Source organism: Miscanthus floridulus, unplaced genomic scaffold, assembly GCF_019320115.1.
Source record: "Miscanthus floridulus cultivar M001 unplaced genomic scaffold, ASM1932011v1 fs_257_2_3, whole genome shotgun sequence".
In the NCBI taxonomy this organism is placed as follows: domain Eukaryota; kingdom Viridiplantae; phylum Streptophyta; class Magnoliopsida; order Poales; family Poaceae; genus Miscanthus; species Miscanthus floridulus.
Genome location: NW_027096466.1, coordinates 1 through 24,597, shown reverse-complemented (window position 1 = coordinate 24,597; position 24,597 = coordinate 1). Strand labels below are relative to the sequence as shown.

The window sequence follows — 24,597 nt, the reverse complement described above, 5'->3', positions numbered from 1 at the left end:
AAGTGAAACCAATGGATAGTAAAAGATCCTCATAAAATGCAAATACTAACAAGGTCATTTACTTTTTATAACGGCTCCATCAACAATTCATGCATTTAACTAGTACCTGCAGTTTGTCAGTAGTCCCCTCGGAGTACATAAAGGAAACCCTCCAGTCATATGCATGTAGGACCTTTGGCTCATCTTCAACACTAAGTTTTAAGTACAAATCTTGTCCGATCCTGTTTGTGAATGTTATATACGGGCGTACATGGATAACCTGTTGTGTCATCACATGAAGTCAACTGATTGAAACTTTTATATGAAATTGTAGATTAACATGCAGCTACCTTTGTTGGAACAGCTTGATACGAGGATGGCTTTGAACAAAGAAGAATATGCATGCATTTTCCATCATCATCATAGGCAGAAAGATCAACTGCTCCATCCTGAGTATAGAAACAAAACTATTTAGTTGTAGTGGTTCAAAACAAGAAAAAGAATAAAAGCAGCAGATCCAAACTAACCATATCACCAAGAGGCGACAATTCTTTCACAGATCCAAACCGTCCTCCATGTCCACCGACAGACGATAGAAGTCCTAATCCCTTAAAATTTAATCCAGACGCTATAGTGTATCCCTCAACCAATTCATCATGTTTTATATCATAGAGGTGCTTCTCACCCCTTTCCAAATGTGAACGTGCAAGAAGCCGCCTCCTCTCTTTCCTTCCAGAAATATCAATGAGACGCAGAGTAAGTGGAGGCAATCTAGCAAAAGATATCCAATAGGGAACAAATATTCTGATAAGCTCTTGCCATCAAATAGTCCATTATCACTGCTTTGTTCAAGGCAGAATCTGTACAACCCTACAGAAGAATGAAAGACCAAACAGGATAACAGAAGCTTGATTAGTGAAAGGTTATGGCATTTTATCCACCAGAATTTTTTCATGTTTGCATTGTTACCTTCCGGATAAAGAGCTTCTTAGATTGATAAATTTGGAAGGTGCTTGGGTTGGAAGTGATATAAGAACAGGCTCCTAGAACCAGAAAAGAACTTCAATAATATGTAGAAAAAAAATAGAAAAGTAAGACATCTATAAAAGAAAGTAATTTTATCCGTACATGCATTAGTTCCCATCCTCCATGTGGAACAAGGGATAAGTACAATGGGTTTCTTGGATCAACATTGTGGACCTTTACAGCCTCACCAGGACACTTAAGGTACCAAGGGAGCAACTTGAATCTTCATCGTCGAGGTGGCTAGAACTGACAGTATAATGTGCAGAAATGGGAAGATAGTATGTCAAACACCAACGGGGACTTGATAATGATGCACCAATCATATATTGGATCCATCTGAACATCTTGCCTTATTTCCTTGGCTTCAATACTCAAGCAAAAACCATAGTCCATGACAAGAATTGGAGGGTGCCATCTACCTGTGAGCAGAATAGCAAGTTTTCCGATTCATACAGATCTGATACACATATATCTAGGATCTCCTCCTTTCTAAACTCAGTTTGACTGCGCCTCTCCTGGACATCACTCCAAGAGTAATTTTCATGATCATGATTGATTTGCTGGCCTTAGCTGCAACATATAGGACACAAGAGGATGTGAGAGGCCTGATAGTGGAACGGGAACAGTATAGAATTGGGCTCCAGCATTCCAATCAGGATTTGATCCTCTTTATCAAAACCTGTCTCCCTGTTCATTGATCGTGCATTTGAGAATTCTTCCTTTTAGACGCAATCAACAATGAAATTGGTTGTATTGGTAACTGACACAAGGGAACGTATGCTAACATATCTGTTGCCTTCCTTGACTGTGTGCTTCACTAGCAATCACACAATTGCCAAACCTCCAACATGCTGCAGGTACAGCATAGTTTAACTTCATGCTTGTCCAAGGCCCTTCTTTTGAAGGACTAATTTGAATATATCCAGTCTTGCTTCTTTCAGGACTGGCTCTGTTCCCTTGTTGTACACTAGCTCTACCAGAAACAAGTACTGCAAATCTTATTTTTCCACTAGGTTTAACAGTTTTCGTGTTCCTGCAAACAATTGTCAATAAACGGTTATAAAAATATTACTTAAGTATAAATTTCGCATAAGCACACTGTGTTGGACTCTATTCTACAAAGTGACTCAATATATGGTTCTCCAAATGTCAAGAGTTACTCACCACTGTCTTAGTTGACATAAGGTCTCCTAAAGTCAAATCAAATTTGACACAGTCCGAATTAGAGGTAGGAGGGAGCTTTTGCACAACTTGCTCCATGGAGCAGAGTATATACCAACTGGTTGACCTGTTCTCAACATATAAACTATAAACGAGTGGTCGGAAAAACAAACAAAATAATGGCATTTGTTTTGCACTGAAATCACGAACCTTTACCAGCATCAAGCACAAGAAGCTCCAGAGTATAACTGTCCTGAAACATTTGCGGTGAAAATGAAATATTAGTTAAATGAAAATATGGCTCTCGGAAAAGTCACCACTAATAACAGTAGAGAACAATTGCCATGGAATATGTAGACCAAGAGGAGTAAAAGTGTTCCAGAATGTGTTGTGTTTACATACCACACATTCGACTTTGAAAAAGAACATTTCATTCCAGTTCACCTTTCTGGTGTTCTGTGACGAGTGTTCTCCAGTAGCAGCACAAGTACGGGCACTCTGTTGCTGAACAACAGATATGGAATGGTTTTCTGAAAAGAGCCGCACAGCAGTCATATATTCACCAGTATCTAATCCTTCATCATCCTTGACCTGGGATGGAAAACCTAAGTTTAGAATGACCAGAAAAGTCCTTTGCAACAATTTATTTAGCAGGCAAGCTAACCACAATACAAGGTTCAGAATTCGATGTAAAACATTTTCTCAAACACTTGGGAGAGTCGGGTATCACTATATTAAGAGAAGGAAAATGGATAGGAACCCTTACAAAAGCCACGAACACCCACACCATTCAGATAATAAAGGAGATGTGCACGCCTTTTTTTTCTCGAACATGCAGGAGAGCTGCGTATCATTTCATTGAAAGGAGAAGAAACACACACACACACACCTCATAAAAAACTTGAGAAACTGAATCACCTAAACTTTAAAGAAAACGACCGGACCAAAAAAACACCCCCTAAGTGACACCCAGGCAGTGAGCAGGGAGAGGCCCTTCGCTCCTGCCAAACACCATAACTCGGCTTCCTCCTTTGCAAGGAGCAGCGCTGTGTCCAGTCTGGGGGTGCCCCATTGAAAAAACACAATCATTTCAAAACACAATCAAAACCTAAACTTCCAGCAGAGATTTTTTCCCACCAATCTTCAAATGATGTTCCCCAGGAGGACTAAGGTGCTGCAGTCCAACTCTTCTCAGGAGATTGACCAGAAATCCCAAGTGAAGAGACAAGAATATTCTAATTCGATGTAAAACACAGGCATGAAAACATTTCAATATTGCGTTCAGATGCTAATCCCTCCCTATTATGGGTAGAGTGTAAATATTCTAATTCCCTTTGTGTTCCGGAAGATAGGATAGGACACTGTAACAATAGTAGCCAATAGCCAAGCTGCTGACTTCCTATTGAGGTAATTTTGGAGTTTTTAGGTCAGGCTGCAGTCAATAATCAGCCGGTATCTGTCACCACCACTTAGCATTTTCTGGTGCTGGTTTTAAATGAAAGGTTAATTGAGGATGTGTTAAAGGGCGTACCCAGTGCAGAGAGCTCCCGCTCTGTGCGGGGTCTGGGGAAGGGTGTCAGTGGCAAGCCTTACCCTCGCCTGTGCAATGCGAGAAGACCGAGGACTCGAACTCAGACCTTCCGGTCACAGGCGGTAAGACTCTACCGCTTGCACCAGGCCCGCCCTTCTAATTGAGGATGTGTTTAACACAAATGAAAAAAGTCAAGATGTGATCAAAGAGTTGACCGCCACTTCATCACTGGGAAAGCACATGCAGTAGAAGAGTACACAGTTTAGTGCAAAATAAAAGAGCTACCTCTGCATCCGCAAGAATGGCGGTTATCATCAACCGATATGATTTAACAGATCTTCCATTTAAATGAGAATCCAATAGATCCCTTAAAGCCGGAACTTTTATGGATATCATCCCCAGAGGGCAACAGAGTAACAAGTGAACTTCTATTTTCAGTAGTTCTTATGTAATATCTTGTCCAAGTTTATTTTGTGGGACCACATAATAACTTCTTTGATGAACAATCAAGACTGGTCGCTCAGTAGAACAAAAGGTGTCCTGACAATAGTACAAAAGAGAAGACAAATGATGGCATAAGCATCAACAGAATACTTCAAAGTAAATAAGTGGTAACTTTCCCATATTTTTATAAGGGGTAAACAGATTGTCAAATAACAAAATTATTAACAATAATCTCAAAGGGAAATGATATACCTTCCTGTAACAATTCATCACACACAGCTAATATGTTCCAGCTAGCATAAGCTTGTGATAACATGTTTGTATTGGAAACAGAATGATGTTCAATTTCAGGACTCTCGAGTTGAGGTGGTAATACGGAGTTGTCCAGGAGAACCTGGTGTACTTCATGTCATATTGGGTACCTAATAATCCATAACAAATGAGTACCAAATCATGTAATAAAAATTTACAAAAAGCTGTTATTCTGTAACTAATCTGGTGTTGCATATGGTTAATAGGCAAGTGAATGAAGTGAAGCCTAGTGAATTATCAAACCTCAATTTAAATTATTAACAATGCCTTTTAACAGCAAAATAATGAAAGTATAAACACGTACAATTTACCTATGGTTTGAAGCCAAGACAAGAACTGTAAACCATGGATATTGTATATTCGGAAAGGACATCGACAAGAATGGTTTGTTTCTCGTGAGATTTTCAGTTTATGAACATTGTCCTTTTTGTGTGCAGTCATAGGCCTCTTTTTCCTCTCAGGTCATATTTATCCTTGTATCGTTGGCCTTGTAGACCTTTATTGGTGGAGCATGACACAAACTAAAGGGGGAGCCAAATTACTGATTTTTGTCTACAGTAGTTATAATTACTACAGGACTCGGTCTCTTTATGCTCAATCTGAAGACATCTGTGATTCGAGGGCTACACACAGCCACCTCGCCACTTACCTACCCAGTGCAGCCTATGCCTTGCCGCCACTTAAGTACACCACCGGGAAGCCCGGCTGGATGCAAGGACGGCGGCGGCCGGGCAATCGTCCTCCCTCACCCTCGCCTTTTTTTCTACTCATCCCCGTCCTCACTTCCTACTCCAGTGACAGATCGGTATGGTATTCGGCCGAATCTGTGGGAGCGCCTTGCACACTATGGTGGGATTTGTCCTGTAGCGGTCTTGACAGACGGCTTGGTGGTGGTGCTTCCCTCCACCTCCATGCAGTGTCTCGGTAGTGGTGGCGACGAGCCGACGACGCGGCTGGCTTCCCCCCTACATAGGTGGTCACCAGCACCATCTCCCACGTGCTCGTTCTCGACAGGGCCTGTACCTGTACTGTAGCTATCCTTGTGACCTTGGTTGAGCAGGACATGGCTAGTAACAGGCTCTCAGGGCCTCGGTGGATGGCAATGGTGTGGCATGGTATGGGACGCCCTCCAACACTTTCGAGCTTCAGGTGCTATGTCCCCAGTGTTTCGCGATGGCGTGGTATGCGATACGCTTCGTTGACTCTGGTCTTTGTTGTGGTGGGTTGGTGTGCATTGGCGAAAGCCATGCTGATCTCTGTGCCAGCCTCGACCGCGAAAACGCCTTGGGTGTTGTTATCCTCTTTGGAGGCGACGTCATCGCTGGGTCTCTTGGTGAAAACTTTGCCTGCTCTAGGTAAGTGGCGGTGGCGACTTGTCGGTGTTTTGGACCGGCGAGCCCTCAACCAACTAGTGAATTTGTACTGCGTGTTCCTAATCCCGGATGGTGATGCAAAGAGACACAATGTTTATATTGGTTCAGGCAATAGATGCCCTACGTCCAGTCTGAGAGATCGATCTTGTATTCCTTGCACCGAGGTGCCTGCAGTAGGGGGGTTACAAGCAGGGCGAGAGAGGGTGCTGGTCCCAGGTTTCTGCGTGGAGCGATGTGAATTGCTTGAGATGTTGATCTCAGGCAGCGAGGGAGAGTGAGTTACAGAGCGCGTTGTGTGTTCGCATATCTCGTGAGTTCGTCTATGCCTGAGTGCGTGTGAGCGTGTTTGTCTTTCTGTGTCGCCCCCTCTGTTTGTGCGTGTCTGCGTGTCTAAAAACGGCCCCGGTCTCTCCATTTTATAGTTGAAGGGGGGACAGGGGTGATACATGTGTTCGCTACGCGGCGTCTTGTGAGCGGAGGTGGCGTTTCCGAGCCCTGTAGCTTGTCACTGTGACGGCATGGTCAACGGAGCGGTCTTTGTCCTTGATGCACTGGAGCGACGCGCCGGTCACGCCCGATCCTGTGCGACGTGGGAGCTCCAGTGATGGCTTGACGCAGGGCATGGCGGACGACGTGCCGGTCGCTGTGTGTCGACAGCGTAAAGAACCGAGGCTCAGTTGGTGCCGAGGCCGTGCCATCGTGGGGGGCTCGGCGGGCGCGAATCCCGAGGCTGCCGAGACCCTGGAGCGGATTGCCGAGGCTCGGAGGGAGCAGTTGGTCCTATACACTGATTCCGAGGCTACAGTGACCCGGACTTGACTCTCACGCCGTGTTGTTCTTGGAGCAGGGGTTAGGTAGCACAGTGCAGCACGGGCGTCAGTCGTGGGCACAGTACTAAGCACAGCGGCCGATAACCCCTGCCCCGTCCCGTCCCGGACGGCATGGTGTTGATGCGACTCCCATTTCGTCAGTCGCTCTGCTGTGTCTAGCCGTCGTCCGGCTGACGTCGCGGGAGTGGTTGGTCGCATTAGTTGGACGTGACGTTTTGTCAGGGAGATCGGTCGAGGCGGAGGCGACGGGGTTGTTGCCGAGCTGGCCTCGAGCAAGGCGGAGAATCGGCACCTCGTCCGAGGCTTTACGTGCGGGGCCTCGAGCGAGACGGAGAATCGGTTCCCCGTCCGAGGCTTTAGGTGCGAGGCCTCGAGCGAGACGGAGAATCGGCTCCCCGTCCGAGGCCTTACGTGCGAGGCCTCGAGCGAGGCGGAGGTTAGCCGGTAGTTGTCCCTTGGCTTCGATTTTGACAGGGTCCTAAGCGATTTTTTCGGTTCTTGCTTAGGGGACCCCTTTTTATGGTATCCGACACGACTATAACTGTGTGCCTGTGTCCTTGTTGGAGGCGTCGTTTTGGAGGACTTGTTTGGTGGTGTTATTTGTGAATGTACTATGGTTTCCCAATTCAAAGTCTTCAACAAGAATTGGTATACAACATATCCCCACTGCCTATTTAGGTGGAAGTGATGCTTATATCACTGGTCTTGGTATGGTGGTCGGAGTTTCAAGCAGCAAATGGAGTAATTTCTCTTCCCCCCATGTTGGATTTGGCTCATGTAGACATTAGGGAACAAGCAGTGAAAGGAGGATTACTATTTTCTCAAATGACGCAGGAGATCTGAGTGTCATTTCATTAAGATAGAGAAATACAAGACGAGCTGGATATAGCTAGAAACCCAGCAAGCTGAAAAACCAACACCACATACCCACCCAAACCGAAAAGAAAAGGGTGGGGGTGGTTCTATATAGGACCAGGACCTGAACAAACAAGCTCCCCTAGAAATTAGACAATCTAGACCAACGACCTTGCGAGTAATTCACTGAGCTTTGATGCTCCAGCCATGCACCATAAACTGCACTCATCTGTCATCTCCTATGGTCTGAAGGAGTGCATGGATACTAGGCAAAGGTCCTTCAAACACACAAGAATTCCGGTGGAAAGGAGGATTACTCAAGCTGCAATTTTAAGATTTTGAATTTATTCCTTTGTAGTTTGTTGTTTTTCTTTGGTACATCAGAGGACATTACTGAACAACCACGAAAGGAAGATTACTTAAGCTGCAATCTGAAGATTTCGAATTTATTCCTTTTTTGTAGCTTGTTATTTTTCTTGGCCACATGTTTCATTGTTCGGACATGTGATATCTCTTTGTAATAACTGTGGACTGATGCATTTCCATTAGAAGATGTCTGAAGCCAGAAACCCTCCATTATCTAAAAAAACAACCAACCCCAAGGTCCTCTACAAAAAAAATAGTAGATGATCTCAGTTGACTAACACGTTATTCAGATTCTCACTCGCATGCCTAAATATCTAGTTCTTCAGAATTATTGCAAGTTTCCATTCAAGAAAAACAACAATGGAACATGCAATGTGTGAGTTGATGTACGAAAAAATCTGTTGGGAAACGCCATGTCTTGCATGACGAAGGGAGCAGCTGGTGGTTTTCAGATGCTAGCAAGGAGGCGCCAGCCGCCAGGCAAAGGAAAATCCCCTTACATGCACTCGTTCCTTCATTTGAGGTTGAGGAAGAAGGGGAAAACAGGCTTACAGGCATAGAGGATACAATCATCAGTAGTACGCAGCAAGTGAAATGTTGTAATGTTGGTTCATGGCTTTCTGCTAGTACTAAAAAGCTTCATGTTCTAGTGCTGCCTGCTTCTACTGATGGATTTGGATTGTGATGAGGTACAGATACTAAAGATTGTACATATTTATCTCTATAATATATTGATACAGTTATTCAGTAGGGTCCACCCCAACTGTTCTTTGGAGAAGAGATTTAGTGCCTAGAGGAGTTACCTAAGAAATGCATCCGTTGGTTCGATGAAGGGCTCCCACGAGCTATACTTGTCATTATAGGATCTGGCCACAAATGACAAGCTCACAGTTGCATTAAGATGATGAGGACCACCATGATAACTTAGTCCAACACTGTCAAAGGACATCCCGAATAATGGCACCATCTGCACAGAATAGTTCAAAAATCAATCAACACATATCAGCAAGCATCAGAGGAGCTACATCACTTGAAATAAAGACACAAGCCAAGTATCGTTTGGGATATTAAAAGTTAATAATAGTTGCTAGATAAAGATCCATGTACTGGATATGGCTCACCATTCCACCATAATCATCAAAGGAAACAGCAGAAAATGTTTTAATTTCGGCATCAACAATGATGCTATCTGAACTGCTTGATGTAGGTGGACCAGCAAGCTTCAGTGCAAGCCTCTTTGGAGGTTTTCTATATCCACTTCTCACAAGAAACGTACCAGCATCATTATTAACAGTCCACAAGCTAAAAGGTTCAGATGTTCTAGCATTAAATGAATCCCATACACTTTCCTCAGAAAATTGACCTCCAGCCACCATGTCACTTCTAATACATCTTAACAAACTGAAGTCCTCTTTCGTTGGAGAACTTTTAGATGCACCGCATCCTAATGCCACAAAACCTGAAGGAGCTTTAGGAAACCAAAATGATACACCCTCAGTGCCTCGGTGCTTCTTAATTTGACCAACAAGGTCAAAACCTTCAGGAGCTCTGAGAAAAGTGTCTTCGCCAGTATCACGAAGGACAACAGTTGAATTTGGTGGTTCATACCTACAATTGAAAGTTAAATATAAAGTTGTCAATTGCAAACAAAGCTTGGTCTTTAAATGACAAACAGTAATCACATAAATGATACCCGTTAACAGCTATGTCGCCAACGTAAAACATTCCTTCAGACAACATTGGACGCCATATTGAGAGCTTTTTTGGTGAAGAGGTCGCACTATTTGACCAAATTAGTTTAAAGCTTGCCACAGCGTCAAATAGCTGACCTGACGTCAATTCTGATCTCTCTAGTTGAGAGGAATCATTTCTACTACCTTGCCTTCTAGAGACAGTCTTAGAAGATGAGTCTGCACTGTCAAACAGCATATGTCGAAGATCATAAGCATTGCCATGCACAATCATGCTTGCAGGATCTCCAGGTAAAAAGGAACCAAAAGCATTATCAATTCGCCAGAATATCATGTTAGCATTATCCCTGAAGAATGCAGTTAGAGTACATAATGCATGAGTGTGAAATATCTATAGCCATACAACAAATACAGAAACAAGTTCAGATAATATATTGTTGACCTTAGTGCAATGCAATCCCTTAGATTACATGATGAAACCAAGGAAGCAGTTAAACAGAAAACTGAAGACAAAGGTGGTTCAGCAGTCCCAGATGAAACAACACAACCCATTGCAACGTAACCCACAGGTGCCACAGGTAACCAAACAGAGCAGAGCTGGTCAACATTAGAGATCTTATTCTCCGAGTCCTCATTCTGATGAAAAACTTTTGTTCTTGGAGAACCAGATTGCCACACTAGCTTGTATGATAAAGGCCTTTTGACCCTAACAATGTTTGTGTTCAGAGCAAGGACTCCTTTAGTAGGAGGGTCATTCCTAAGATGAAAAAAGAGAGATTAAATGCTAATAAAATTCTTCCACCAGCATATCAAAATAAGAAGAAATGAGAGCATGAAGTAGTAGTCACAAACATTGGTGTGAGATAATCGCCAAAAATGGCATATCCAGATGGGGCATGTGGTCGCCAGAAAGATAACACTTGATCATTCACATTACCTAAAACAAGTCAACAAAACAATTAATGCAGCTAACAAAATAGGACTCTCAGTATACACCAACATAACTACTTCCTCCAATCAGAATTATAAGCCCATTAGGACATTGACACGGTCTACAAGGTCACACTTCGACTAACAATATCAATAAAAAGATATTAGCAATTTAGCTTATATAGAGAGAGCTATTTTTCACAATGAATCTAGTCATACCAATCTTAATGTTTTCAATCCATATAAAATTTTAGATATTTTTAGTCAAATGTAAAAAGATTTGACTTAGGAAAACCTAGATGGGCATATATTTCCGACTGGGGAAGTACAAGTCATCCCATACCTTGCATAGTTGCAACTTTGTCAAACTGGTAGCACACCAGTGAAATTTTCTTTGACGACATCCTGAGAAATGCTGAAATTTCTTCCTCAACTGCTAAAAACAGTCTGAGAATACTAAAGGAAAAATTCATATATATTTCAGAAACCAGCAGATGCAAATTTGTCTTTCCAGACGCATTTGAATATTTCACGGCCATGTCAAATGGTTCTATAACTCTGATGCCATTACTCTCCATCTTTAAACCAAGTATGTTTCCATTCATCTCCATACTGTCACCTTTCATTATAAGCCTGCCACACAAAAAGGGATCAATCCCCAACATACAGAGAACACAAAGACAATTGATTAATGTGCAAGGCACATGTTGGCAATCTTTTTCTCCCTCTAAAAGAAATGGTGTGCTTCAATAAGTTCCTTGGATCAGGTGATTGTGTGAATTCCTTGTTGGATGGTGTTATGGCAAGTTGGACAGTTCTGGCCCTGGATGTGCTGCATCAGCATACTACAATTAGTTCACAGTTTGTTTGTTTGTTCAGGTTTGTTAGCAGATAAGACTCATTAGTTACTTGGATAAGATTTGATAGAAGGTTTGTTGGGTGCCTGGTCTATAAAACCATCCATAGATAGCCAGGAAAGGCAAGCAGAAATAGAACTAACAAGCAATTCAGAGCCTCCGGAAGGAGGGCGAGTTAGCCGATCTATCTGCTGTTCTTGTATACAGTGCCCAATCAACTTACCACATCATCTTAGTGTTGGTTCTGGCCCTGGACGTGCTGCATCAGCAGCCTAGGATTAGTTCACAGTTTGTTCAGGTTTGTTAGCAGATAAGATTCAATAGTTACTTGGATTGCCTGGTCTATAAAGACATTCTAGGTAGCTAGGGAAGGCAAGCAGAAATAGATCTAAGAAGCAGCTCAAAGCCTCCAGAGGGAGAGCGAGTTAGCCGATCTATCTGCTGTTCTTGTATCCAGTGCCCAATCAATTTACCACATCAGATGGGAAAATGAAGTAAATATAAAAGGAAAATGAAGCGACGTGACAGCAATAAGCAATCTAACTTTGAACAGCATAATTCATCCCATCTTGTAGATGGTATATCAATACGTACTAACAGCAGTAGTATCACATCTGCAAATTTCATAGTCATGCAATAGCTTTGACAAATTTAACATCTTTGTTTAGCATATTAATTATGTACCTGTGCAGTCATAAATGTAAACTAAAGAGAAACAAATGTAAAAAAAAAAACAAGCATAAATTTGCTCCCCATTGTAGCTTTCTATCATCAGCTCCAGACATCCAGGAAAAGAATTAATGGCAACTTTATAATAACAGTTTTCTTTTAAAAAAAACCAACATCTAATTAACCCATAACGTACTGTCATGTACGGTAAGTCGTACACCAGGCGCAGGCGCGCGCGTGATGTTCGGCGGGCAGCTGAACGTGCGGCCAGAGAGCAAGCCGAGCATGCAGCAGCGCATGGCGCCGGCCAGCCACAGATAGCAAGTGGCTAAGTTTAGGAAGGTAGCAATTTGTCAGGCTAGAGAATTAAGGAGCTTGCTCCATTTGTGTTGGCCGATGGCCTTATATTTCCATGTACTCAGCACTATTGGAATTAATCAAGAATCAAGTTATCTCCTACCTCTCTCTCTTCCCTAAGCCTGCGGTTGGGAGGAATAACCCCACCGGAGAAGACGGCCGAAGGCTACGAGTTGCGTAGCCGAGGTCCGGCGAGTCAAGGGTTCGACGCTCTTGACAGCGTGGTATCACGAGTCCGGCGATCTTCGCCTCACGCAGTCCTGCCCACCAGTCCACCAGCCACACTACCATCCCAAACCGCATCCACCACCAGTTCCGCCCCCTCCATCAACATGTCAGAGCCCACCCTCGCCGACGTCATGGAAATGATGAAGACCATGCAGGCCGACATCGCCCGGCTAAAGGAGAAGTCCGAATCGGAGTCCTCCAGCGGCGGCCACCCCGAGCGTCCTCGCGACTTCGATCGCCCGCCAAAGTTCCAGAAGTGGGAATTTCCGCGGTTTGATGGCAAGACCGATCCTCTCCTCTTCATCAACAAATGCGAGTCGTATTTTCGCCAACAGCGCACGTTGGCAGAGGAGCAAGTGGGGATGGCCTCGTACAACCTCGAGGGCATCGCACAACAGTGGTACATGCAACTCCAGGACGACGAGGGCACTCCGTCGTGGCGCCGATTCAAGGAGCTGCTCGACCTGCGTTTCGGGCCAACCCTCCGTTCCGCGCCACTCTTCGAGCTCGCCGAGTGTCGCCGTACCGGCACGGTTGAGGAGTACTCCAACCGATTCCAGGAGCTCCTCCCACGAGCAGGCCGGCTGGATGAGGCGCAACGCGTCCAACTTTACACCGGCGGGCTGCTGCAGCCGCTCAGCGACGCGGTGCGGATCCTCAACCCCGGTACCCTCAACCACGCTATGAGCCTGGCGCGGCAGGTGGAGCAGATGGAGATCGCCAAACTCCAAGCGCAGGCCAAGCCAGGGGCGCGCGGCCTTCTACCGCCTCCGCCGCCCCGACCAGCGTTCCAAGCACTGCCGGCTCAGCCGGCCCCGTTGGCGCTGCCTGCGCCGCCGGTGGGTGCAGCACCGGCCCGTGGCGCGGGCCCCAGGCGCCTGTCCCCCGAGGAGATGGCTGATCGGCGCCGTCAAGGCCTGTGTTTTAACTGTAACGAGAAGTATTCTCGTGGCCACAACCGTTTTTGCAGGCGCATTTTCTTCATGGATGGAGTGGAGATCGATACGGCCGACGATGCAGCGGACACAGGAGGAGCCGACTCCGACGCTCCCTGTTTCTCCCTGCAGGCCGTGGCCGGAGTTGCGCCGGCGGACACCATGCAGATCACCGTCACCCTTGGGCCGGCCTCCCTGGTGGCGCTGCTCGACTCGGGGAGCACCCACAACTTCATCTCGGCGACGGCAGCGCACCAGTCGGGCATCCCCATCCAGCGCCGACCCCGCCTCACAGCCATGGTGGCCAACGGCGAACGGATCACCTGCGCCGGCGTCCTTCGCAACGCGCCGCTCCACGTCGAGGGCGAGCCCTACCCGGCCGATCTCTTCGTCATGCCATTGGCCGGGTACGACGTCGTCCTCGGCACACGCTGGCTCGGGGCCCTGGGACCGATCATGTGGGACCTAACCAGTCGCCGCATGACGTTCCAGCGCCCGGGGCGCTGCATCTCGTGGACAGGCACGCCCAGCGCCACGGTACCAGCAGTGCGCACCATGACAGGGGGGGACGCGCTCCTGGAGGCCCTCCTGGACTCGTTTGGGGGGCTCTTCGCGGCTCCTACAGGCCTGCCCCCCAAGCGCGCCCACGACCATCGCATCCTCCTCAAGCCCGACGCGTCGCCTGTGGCTGTCCGTCCGTACCGCTACCCGGCTGCCCACAAGGACGAGCTGGAGCGGCAGTGCACCGCGATGATCGACCAGGGGATCGTGCGCCGCAGCGACTCCTCGTTCTCGTCGCCGGTCCTCCTGGTGAAGAAGCCCGATGGCTCCTGGCGTTTCTGCATCGACTACAGAGCCCTGAACGCCCTCACCATCAAGGACGCGTTCCCGATACCAGTGGTGGAGGAGCTGCTCGACGAGCTCCACGGCGCCAAGTTCTTCACCAAGCTTGATCTTCGGTCGGGCTACCACCAGGTGCGGATGCGGCCTGAGGACGTGCACAAGACCGCGTTCCGCACCCACGACGGCTTGTACGAGTTCCTCGTCATGGCGTTCGGGCTCTGCAACGCCCCCGCTACGTTCCAGGCGCTGATGAACGACGTGCTCCGGCCGTTCCTCCGACGGTTCGTCCTAGTATTTTTTGATGACATATTAATTTACAGCAAGACATGGGCAGACCACCTCCGCCATCTACGGGCCGTCCTCGACGAACTGCAACGCCATCAGCTATTCGTCAAGCGCTCGAAGTGCTCGTTCGGCGCGCCATCCGTCGCCTACCTCGGCCACGTCATCTCAGCCGCCGGGGTAGCCATGGACCCGGCCAAGGTGGCTGCCATTCACGACTGGCCGCCGCCTCGCTCGGTTCGGGCTGTTCGGGGCTTCCTCGGCCTCGCCGGGTACTACCGCCGCTTCGTCCACAACTACGGCACGGTGGCTGCCCCCTTGACGGCCCTCCTAAAGAAGGATGGCTTCGCCTGGGATGACGCGGCCATGGCGGCCTTTGGGGCGCTCAAGGCAGCCGTGTCGTCTGCTCCCGTCCTCGCCATGCCTGACTTCAGCAAGCTGTTCGTGGTTGAGTGCGACGCGTCCTCCACAGGTTTCGGCGCGGTGCTTGTCCAGGAGGGGCACCCGGTCGCCTTCTTCAGCCGGCCGATCGCGCCCCGACATCGCGCGCTCGCCGCCTACGAGCGCGAACTCATCGGCTTGGTACAGGCCGTCCGGCACTGGAGGCCGTACCTGTGGGGACGGCACTTCATCGTCAAGACTGATCATTTCAGTCTCAAGTACCTCCTCGACCAGCGACTGGCCACGATACCCCAACATCATTGGGTTGGCAAGCTTCTGGGCTTCGATTTTGAGGTGGAGTACCGCTCGGGCGCCACGAACACCGTCGCAGACGCACTGTCCAGACGGGACACCGAGGAGGGCGCGCTGCTGGCCATCTCAGTGCCCCGCTTCGACTTCGTCGAGCGTCTACGGCAAGCACAGGCGACCGACCCGGCTCTTGTCGCCATCTACGACGAAATCCGCGCCGGCACGCGTACAGCACCGTGGTCCATTGTGGGCGGGATGGTCGCCATGGAGGGGCGCCTCTACATCCCGGCCTCTTCGCCACTGCTGCAGGAGATCGTGGCTGCTGTTCATGATGATGGCCACGAAGGCGTCCTCCGCACCCTCCATCGCCTACGGCGAGATTTCCATTTCCCCAACATGCGTCGTGTTGTGCAGGATTTCGTCAGGGCGTGCGGCACGTGCCAAAAGTTCAAGTCCGACCACCTACGGCCGGCTGGTCTGCTACAGCCCTTGCCGATCCCATCAGGGGTCTGGTCGGACATCAGCATCGACTTCATCGAAGCTCTGCCCCGCATCCACGGCAAGACCGTCATCCTCACCGTCGTCGACCGCTTCAGCAAGTACTGCCACTTCATTCCGCTGGCACACCCGTACACGGCGGAGTCGGTGGCGCACGCGTTCTTCGCCGAGGTGGTGCGGCTGCACGGTGTTCCGCAGTCCATCGTCTCGGACCGCGACCCTGTCTTCACGTCGGCATTCTGGACAGAACTGATGGCGCTCACGGGCACCAAGCTGTTCATGTCCTCCGCCTTCCACCCGCAAACCGACGGCCAATCAGAGGCAGCCAACCGCGTCATCGCCATGTACCTTCGCTGCTTCACCGGCGATCGGCCCCGGCAGTGGCTCCGGTGGCTTCCTTGGGCGGAGTACACCTACAACACCGCATACCAGTCTTCGCTTCGGGAGACGCCGTTCCGGGTGGTCTACGGCCGTGATCCGCCGTCCATCAGGTCCTACGAGCCGGGAGACGCGCGCGTGCCCGCGGTGGCACAGGAGATGGAGGACCGAAAGGCCTTCCTCGACGACGTCCGCTTCCGTCTTCACCAGGCGCAGGAATCCCAGAAACGTTCCTATGATCAGCATCACCGGCAGGTCACCTACCAAGTCGGTGACTGGGCCCTACTTCGCCTCCGACAACGGCCTTCGGCAACACTGCCCCGATCGTCCGCCGGCAAGCTCAAGCCCCGCTACGTCGGCCCCTACCGTGTTGAGGAGGTCATCAACGACGTGGCCGTACGGCTGCAGCTCCCGGCCGGTGCCAGAATTCACGACGTCTTCCATGTGGGCGTCCTTAAGAAGTTCGTGGGAGCGCCACCGGCTGATCCACCGGTGCTGCCGGCCACACTCAATGGCGCGGTGGTGTCTGCGCCTGCTCGTGTCCTGGCAGGTCGTCTAGCTCGCGGCGTTCAACAAGTCCTGGTCCAGTGGCAAGATGAGCCGGCGTCGTCTGCAACCTGGGAGGATTTCGATGACTTCAAAGCCAGCTTCCCAATGTTCCAGCTCGAGGACGAGCTGGCTTTCGAGGCCGGGAGAGATGTCATGTACGGTAAGTCGTACACCAGGCGCAGGCGCGCGCGTGATGTTCGGCGGGCAGCTGAACGTGCGGCCAGAGAGCAAGCCGAGCATGCAGCAGCGCATGGCGCCGGCCAGCCACAGATAGCAAGTGGCTAAGTTTAGGAAGGTAGCAATTTGTCAGGCTAGAGAATTAAGGAGCTTGCTCCATTTGTGTTGGCCGATGGCCTTATATTTCCATGTACTCAGCACTATTGGAATTAATCAAGAATCAAGTTATCTCCTACCTCTCTCTCTTCCCTAAGCCTGCGGTTGGGAGGAATAACCCCACCGGAGAAGACGGCCGAAGGCTACGAGTTGCGTAGCCGAGGTCCGGCGAGTCAAGGGTTCGACGCTCTTGACACGTACAATAAGGGAAGAAAAAGAGAGTGATGCATCATGCACTTTCAATATCTGCTACATGTACTAATATCAGTAATTCATCAATCGATAAAACTACATTCAGCCAAAGGCCAGTAGAATACCAAACCTGCAAAATGCATCAGTGTGGGCATGAATAACCTTAGTTGATAGTGCTAAGTTTTCACCAGCATTCCTTGATGTACTATAGAAAGTAAGCTCTGGTCCAATAGCCTGAAACAATCATACAATGCAGTTCAACCATAGAATTACGAAATGGCAATCATGTGTGCAGCAGTTTCAAAAGTTACATGATCGGAGTGACTTCACAGTTTGTAAGTTGTAACCTGCTGGACAAAACTAGCACTAGTTACCAGTGAACCCAGCTGGTGAAGTTTTGGAAAACCTTGCAGACATAGGAATGCTACTGTTAAGCTGTCTACACCGGCCCAATTGAACCAAACGCTTAAGTTTATGAGGAAACTTAGGCACTTGGGCAACAGACTCTTAAACACCCCCTTCCATGTCTCAGCTCCCATACACCTAAGATGTGATATAGAGTGGGCTGCAATCTTTACTATCTATATTGCAACAGGGCACCAGGCTACTTGAATTCACTACGTGAGTCAACCAATTCATGCAAAATCTTAAGCTTATAATGAAAGGTGGGAAATATGCTGATATTTCAACAATTATATTCAAAATGAAAAGGAAAAAGATTCCTGAACTGTCATGAATCTCCAGGGTTACTAGCTTTCATGAGCTTGTTTGAATAAGTCACATTGGTAGCTTACACAGATATGGTATCATGATGCAGTAGAAGATGAAAACTATGTGCTTAACACAGTTATGAATTAAATATGTCTCAACAATAGCTAGAAGTTTAAAGCAATACCTGTAGTTCCATAATGAATTCAGTCGATATATCAGCACTTCCATTTTTAACAGTGTCTCCTGCAATTTCCTTGCTGGGAGTCAACAAGGGCCCATCATCTTCTCTTGCTAAGTAGACATGGTCATTCTCTGATGCTGAATAACAGCTATCATCACCAAGAGAGATACAAGAGTCCAAATATTCACCATTCTGCGGCAAGGTATCCCATTGTCAAAAGACCAAAAACCCATATAAGTGTGGTTAGTAAAAAGTGAGAATAATGAAAACTGAAACACTGAATATTACCACTATAGTGACATTCCGAAATTGCAACCTCTTACACCCCAGCACATGAATGAAACTCTCAGTACAAGGGCTTGAGATAATTTTCCCCTCTCTATCCAGCAAATATAACTTTCCACCCTTCCCATCATATATGAAGTGATCAAATCTTTCATTATCAACAATCAAGGGCTTCTGAGGTGAAAGACTAAATGTTGAATGCTCCTGATAATAAATCTGATCATTCAATACTACTGGAGTGATCATATGTAGAAGGTCCTTGTCTTCATCATTGGATAAAAGACTCCGAGCAGATGGCACAAAGAATTCGATTACTGCTAGTAAGAAGTCAAGTGCCACAAGAAACTTGGGCCGCTGAACACATACAGAGACAGACGACGAAGATTTTCGGATGATGGCATCAAGAATAAGCATCGAGGGGATTGGCTCAAGGCCTAGATCTTTTTGTATTCTCCGTTCACCTGAATCAAGTTCGTTAGGATTATCATAGCCATCAACAGATGATGTGTCCCGAACAGATGCTGATTTCCCAATGGCAAGCCTTAACTCATCTTTTGTTCCTTCACGATCATCAAAAACAGAAAATCCTTTGAGAGTAGCATACAAAAAATTCTCTTCCCGTGTGTTTGATTTATAGAGAAGCCATGCACTACTCGCCTGCATACAGAAGATTATACAGTCATGTGAAACTATCTCCAACAAAGAGCTATATCCTCATATGAAAGAAATCCCGAAAGGAAAAAAATCTGTACTTTGAATCTGACCTACACTCAGCAAATAGGACCACAAAGAATACTTAAACAAACATGAAAACAGCATAAAAATGTTACCTGATTCTCAAGCAGTACTGATTCACATCATATTATATTCTGTCCCAAGTTAAGAAGAATGTACTTGAGTACTTCAATCCCTCTAGGTTGACCTTTAAATTGCATTCACTATTACATAGATGAGATGCAGCAGCTACAGATAATTGACCCATACTTTCTTCAAGCCCGCAGACCCACTTGAATCATTCCAACTAAACTAAATATAATTCAAATTTTCATCCATTGGACTAAGAGTCCACCTAATTCCCTTCTTGGAAGACTGCCTGGGATCCATTTTTCAAGTTTTTCTGCAGTCTAGTGGTGAGAAATGGGTCCTAAAATGAAACACACCTCATTTTGGGGACTTCGGACAAATGAACTAAAAGCTACTAACTTTTTTGGTGTACAAGATTATAGTTTAAAGTTTACGTTTTTCTTCCAAACCCATCACAAGGTAACTGTAGTCTGTGTGTAAAAATACACTTCCTGATACCAGTGAGCTGGACAACATTATGCCCACCACAGTTTGCATATTCTACAAAAAAAAGATGGTATGTGTGAAGTCCTGGCCCAATTCAAATGAGGCCCATGGTGGCCCATGTGTATTTGCATGTGAAGTTGCATGAGTTTAGTCCAACCTTGCTAGTTGAGGATGCATTTCTTGGACTCCATGGGACTGCTTGGTTCTTTTGCTAGGCACTCTTATGCATTGCCAAGCGAGGATGACGAGCCAAGACGCATGTTCAATTTCCTCGCCTGAGCACCTCGGGTCTATGCACCTCAGGCGAGCTCCTCGTGGCTCATGCCGATGAAGCAAGGCGAGGCAAAGCCACTGCTGGAACCAAGCAGCCCCCATGTGACCAACCCCGCGAAGCGAGCACGAAAGGTAAGTGAGTTGGTGAGTGTGTGTCATGCATGCAGCGTGTGAGTGCATCTAAGCAGTTTGGACTCTAGGTTGTTACAATATGGTACTGTACAAAGTTGTGTTCAGACAAGCTCGCAACATGATCATAATTACGATTATGCAAAAAGCCCATGCAAGGGGAAGGAAAACCTCTGAAAAATAAACAGAGCAGTCAATGGAGTTTGAAAGCACTTTTCTGCACAAAAATTGAGTACCTGAACGCTCGCCAGAGGAGAATCTCTTGTCGATCCTGAATGCAGAGAAAGCTCGACCAGATTTATTGAGACAGAAAATTTATTAGTTATCCATGTTTCTGCATCTTTGGACAAGTCATGAATACTATCTGAAGAAGATGCTGATACATGGGATGGAGTAGTGGAAGTGCCATATCGAGGATCATCCAGAGTAGGCACGGGATGCGGTGTCTCAGAGAAGTTAGACAACGCACACTCAGATATAATTTCATATTCTCGATTGGATAGTGCTGCTTTCAAAACATCCACCTATGAGATATTGTAAATAAAAGAAATGAGTATGTCAATGGTGCTATAAGAAAAGTAAATAAGCTAACCAGGGACCTTAAATCAAAGATGCATTCACAGAAAAATGTGCTACCTTAATTGCTGCCTCCACTGCTGGCAACTGATGCCTCAGATCACGCAATGATCTACGAAGTTCAAAGGAGAGACCTTCCACATCTTGAATTATGGTTTCACCACGTACCATATTCATACCAATAACTAAATTTATGTCCCGTACCTACAAAGGGAAGTGTAATCATGCTGTAAGAATGATTCTAAGCAAGGTAACAAGGAAAGACACTGTAATGACGAATAAAATGTGCAAAAGCATTTGTTTCCCTACTAAATCATACAAGTTCAACATGGTACAATTTTGGCTTAGATTTCCTGTAAGCCCCAAGCATATAAGTCATGGCTACTATAAGCTGCAGTCAAAAGCCTGTCACTATTTTGCAATATGAAGATTTGCTATCTTGTGTTCAGCAAATAAGATCATAATGGCATAGATTTGTTCAAAGCAAACTGCACTAATCTGGTGAGAATTAAATGGCCAATCTCCTTTAATGTGCAAGGAATCTTTGTTTCCACAAAGCACAGCCAGGTCATCAGCTTCAGCTAGTAATCAGTAACCAACAGCAATACCACTGCTAGGCTACCAAATGGCAGCTAAATTACATGTTGGCACAATTTGGGCATTCGATGGAGTGGCCCAAGATAAAGCAATAATTTACATGGAGACAGCTCCTGCACATTTGAACAAGATCATCTAATGATATGATGATGGAGACTATTTCCCAGTATCCAAGTTAACCCCCATTTATTCTTATAATAAATAAAGAGTAAAGTCCACCAGCGGTCCCTAAACTTGTACCGTTGTGTCATCCCGGTCCCTAAACTCGCAAATCGACCGTTTAGGTCCTCAAACTTGTTCATCTGTGTCATCTCGGTCCCTAAACTTGTTCGGCTGTGTCATCTCGGTCCCTAAACTTGCAAATCGACCGTTTAGGTCATCAAACTTATTCAGTTGTGTCATCCCGGTCCCTAAACTTAGTTTTAAGTCTCATCTGAGTCAAAACAGGGTGATCTAAAAACTTTATATCAAAAAATAATTTATAACTTTTTCATATGAACTTGAATGGAGACAAACTTTATATCAAAATTGAAGCCCTCGACGCGATCTACGACTTTGTAGTTGAAAAAGTTTTTGAATTAAAACTGTTTAGGGTCCCAAAATATTACTGTATGTTTATAGATTTTGAAAATTGAAATTTAAAATTAAATTTTGGGACACTAAATGACTTCAAACAAAAAACTTTTCAACTACAAAGTTGTAGATCGTATTGAGAAATATAATTTTCATATAGACCATATCAATATCCAAAATTGTTTGAAATTTAAAATTTAAAATTATCAAACAATCTTGGATATTGATATGGTCTATATGAAAGTTATAGTTCTCAATACGATCTACAACTTTGTAGTTGAAAAGTTTTTTGTTTGAAGTCCTTTAGTGTCCCAAAATTTAATTTTAAATTTCAATTTTCAAACTCTATAAACATACAATAATATTTTGGGACCCTAAACAGTTTTAATTCAAAAACTTTTCAACTACAAAGCCGTAGATCGCGTCGAGGGCTTCAATTTTGATATAAAGTTTGTCTTCATTCGAGTTCATATGAAAAAATTATGAATTATTTTTTGATATAAAGTTTTTAGATCACCCTGTTTTGACTCAGATGAGACTCAAAACCAAGTTTAGGGACCGGGATGACACAACTGAACAAGTTTGAGGACCTAAACGGGCGATTTGCAAGTTTCGGGACCGGGATGACACAGCCGAACAAGTTTAGGGACCGAGATGACACAGATGAACAAGTTTGATGACCTAAACGGTCGATTTGCGAGTTTAGGGACCGAAATGACACAGCGATACAAGTTTAGGGACCGCTGGTGCACTTTACTCATAAATAAATATGTCTAGCAGGTTTCTCAATTAAAAAGACAACATGCTAACAAAGTGAACTTACTGTAACTGTTAAAATGTCTAAGTGAACAGCGCTCATCTCATTCTTATCACCACCTATCCACTGGAATTCATTTTGGACTGTAATGTATAGAACATCAAGCTCCAAAAGGCTGCAAAGCAAAGTGATCGTCTTCAAGACATGATTGTAAATGAACAAATCATATTCAGAGACACAAAAGCATCCTTACTCATTACTATCAGTTTCACGGGGCATAACAATTATAGGCCTGCTGAATGAAACATCCAATTTGAGAGCAGGTGATCCTTCCATATCGGTTTTGCTAACCCACTTCTCTGAGTTAGTCTCATCATCTTTCAGCTTTACAACGGCGTCAGAACTTTTTGGGACAAGTCCCATAAAATAACTGATAATCTGCACACACCAAGAGAAGAAGGGAGCGAGAGAGAAAGATTAAACCATTTGCAGGATTAAGAGACTAAATAAGCTGGAAACACCATACCTCTTGAACAAAACGATTCAGGTAAACAATTCTAACTTCTGAAAGCTGCCCTACAAGGCTATAGTCATAACCACAATAGTCTTCATCACCAACATTGTATGAACTAAAGTCAATCTGCACAACGATTTTGAAATTGATTATTCTTCTGTGATTCATAAAAGGTTTCTTTTCTAGAACCGACAATGTAAAGCATAATAAGTTATGACCTACATTAAGCAAGTAAAATCAAACAACATGGAATACCTCCACAAACGAACGACCTCCAGGATTTCGCATATCACAAACCCAAAAGTAAGGGTGGCTGCTAAGAAGGCTATCATCACTTATTTTAAGATTTCCGAGTGCTGCCTTTATGCTGAATGACGATGTGAACACCTTGAGTAATTGCCAAAGATAGTTAGTCGGACCCGTGTGGGCATTAAACAAATCAAGCCAAAATAGACCAAACAAACTAGAGATGATCACATTACCTTTATATCAGTGGAGAGGTTATTTTGTGATAAAGTAGCAAGCCGATCTCCATTCTCATTCATCAGTAATATCTGTGCCTCTGCCATGCTGGATGTAAGATGAAAAACTATTCTGCTTTTACCTTTAGCCAGTAACCGTTTTATGGCTGGCTCTGGTTCCAGATCAGACTTAGATTCCTCAATTGTACCATCTTCTACCGTAGCAGGATATGTATTTTTATCTTTATCAGTATCAGACCCGTTTGAAAGGTTTATGGCATTCATAAATTCCATGATTGCAATAACAGTTGGCCGATGGCAAAAGAACGATAAAGTGGCAACAGTTACAACAACCTGGTAAACAAAGAAAATATGAAATATCACACATGATCAAGGGATAGGAGGAATAACTACATCTTTACAGAAAACCTAAGTGTCGGGTTCATAAACCCGGGGTCTCTCGGGGACCGGCTTCCACGCCAAGGCTCGGCCCAAGAGTCTAAAAACAACAGGCCGGAAGAGCGGCCTAGTCAGCGACCGGGAGGTCTGGCCGAAGAGGAACAGCGCCCTCTCATTGGCTGCTTCGGCCCACCTCTCCGACCGAACGGCCTCTCCGATCGGAAGGCCTGGCCCAAAAACACTACTTCCGGCTCCGACCCCGTGTCTCTGACCGGGGATCGCAGAACCCTGCTCACCGCGCTTCTCCGACCGGTGCACTCAGAGCCGACTAGAGCCATCCGACCAGGGACGCCCGCTCGGTAGGAACCAGAAGACGTGCGGAGAAAGGCAAGGCAAGGCTCACAAGTCAAAACCACTGTACCAGGGACCATACCCTGCACGGAACAGTACTCTGCAGCCACCCTGACACAAACAGTATTGTAGGGGCCGCTTGTGGGGGTATGCCCCCAAGACATGGGCCGCACCATCGGAGATGGCCCGGC

General features: G+C 46.2%; 1 pseudogene; it reads right to left on the bottom strand.

Annotated features, from left to right (window-relative positions):
• Positions 1 to 22: 22 nt before the first annotated feature.
• On the bottom strand, positions 23 to 24,010 carry LOC136531011 (uncharacterized; annotated as a pseudogene).
• Between the last annotated feature and the right edge of the window lie 587 nt (positions 24,011 to 24,597).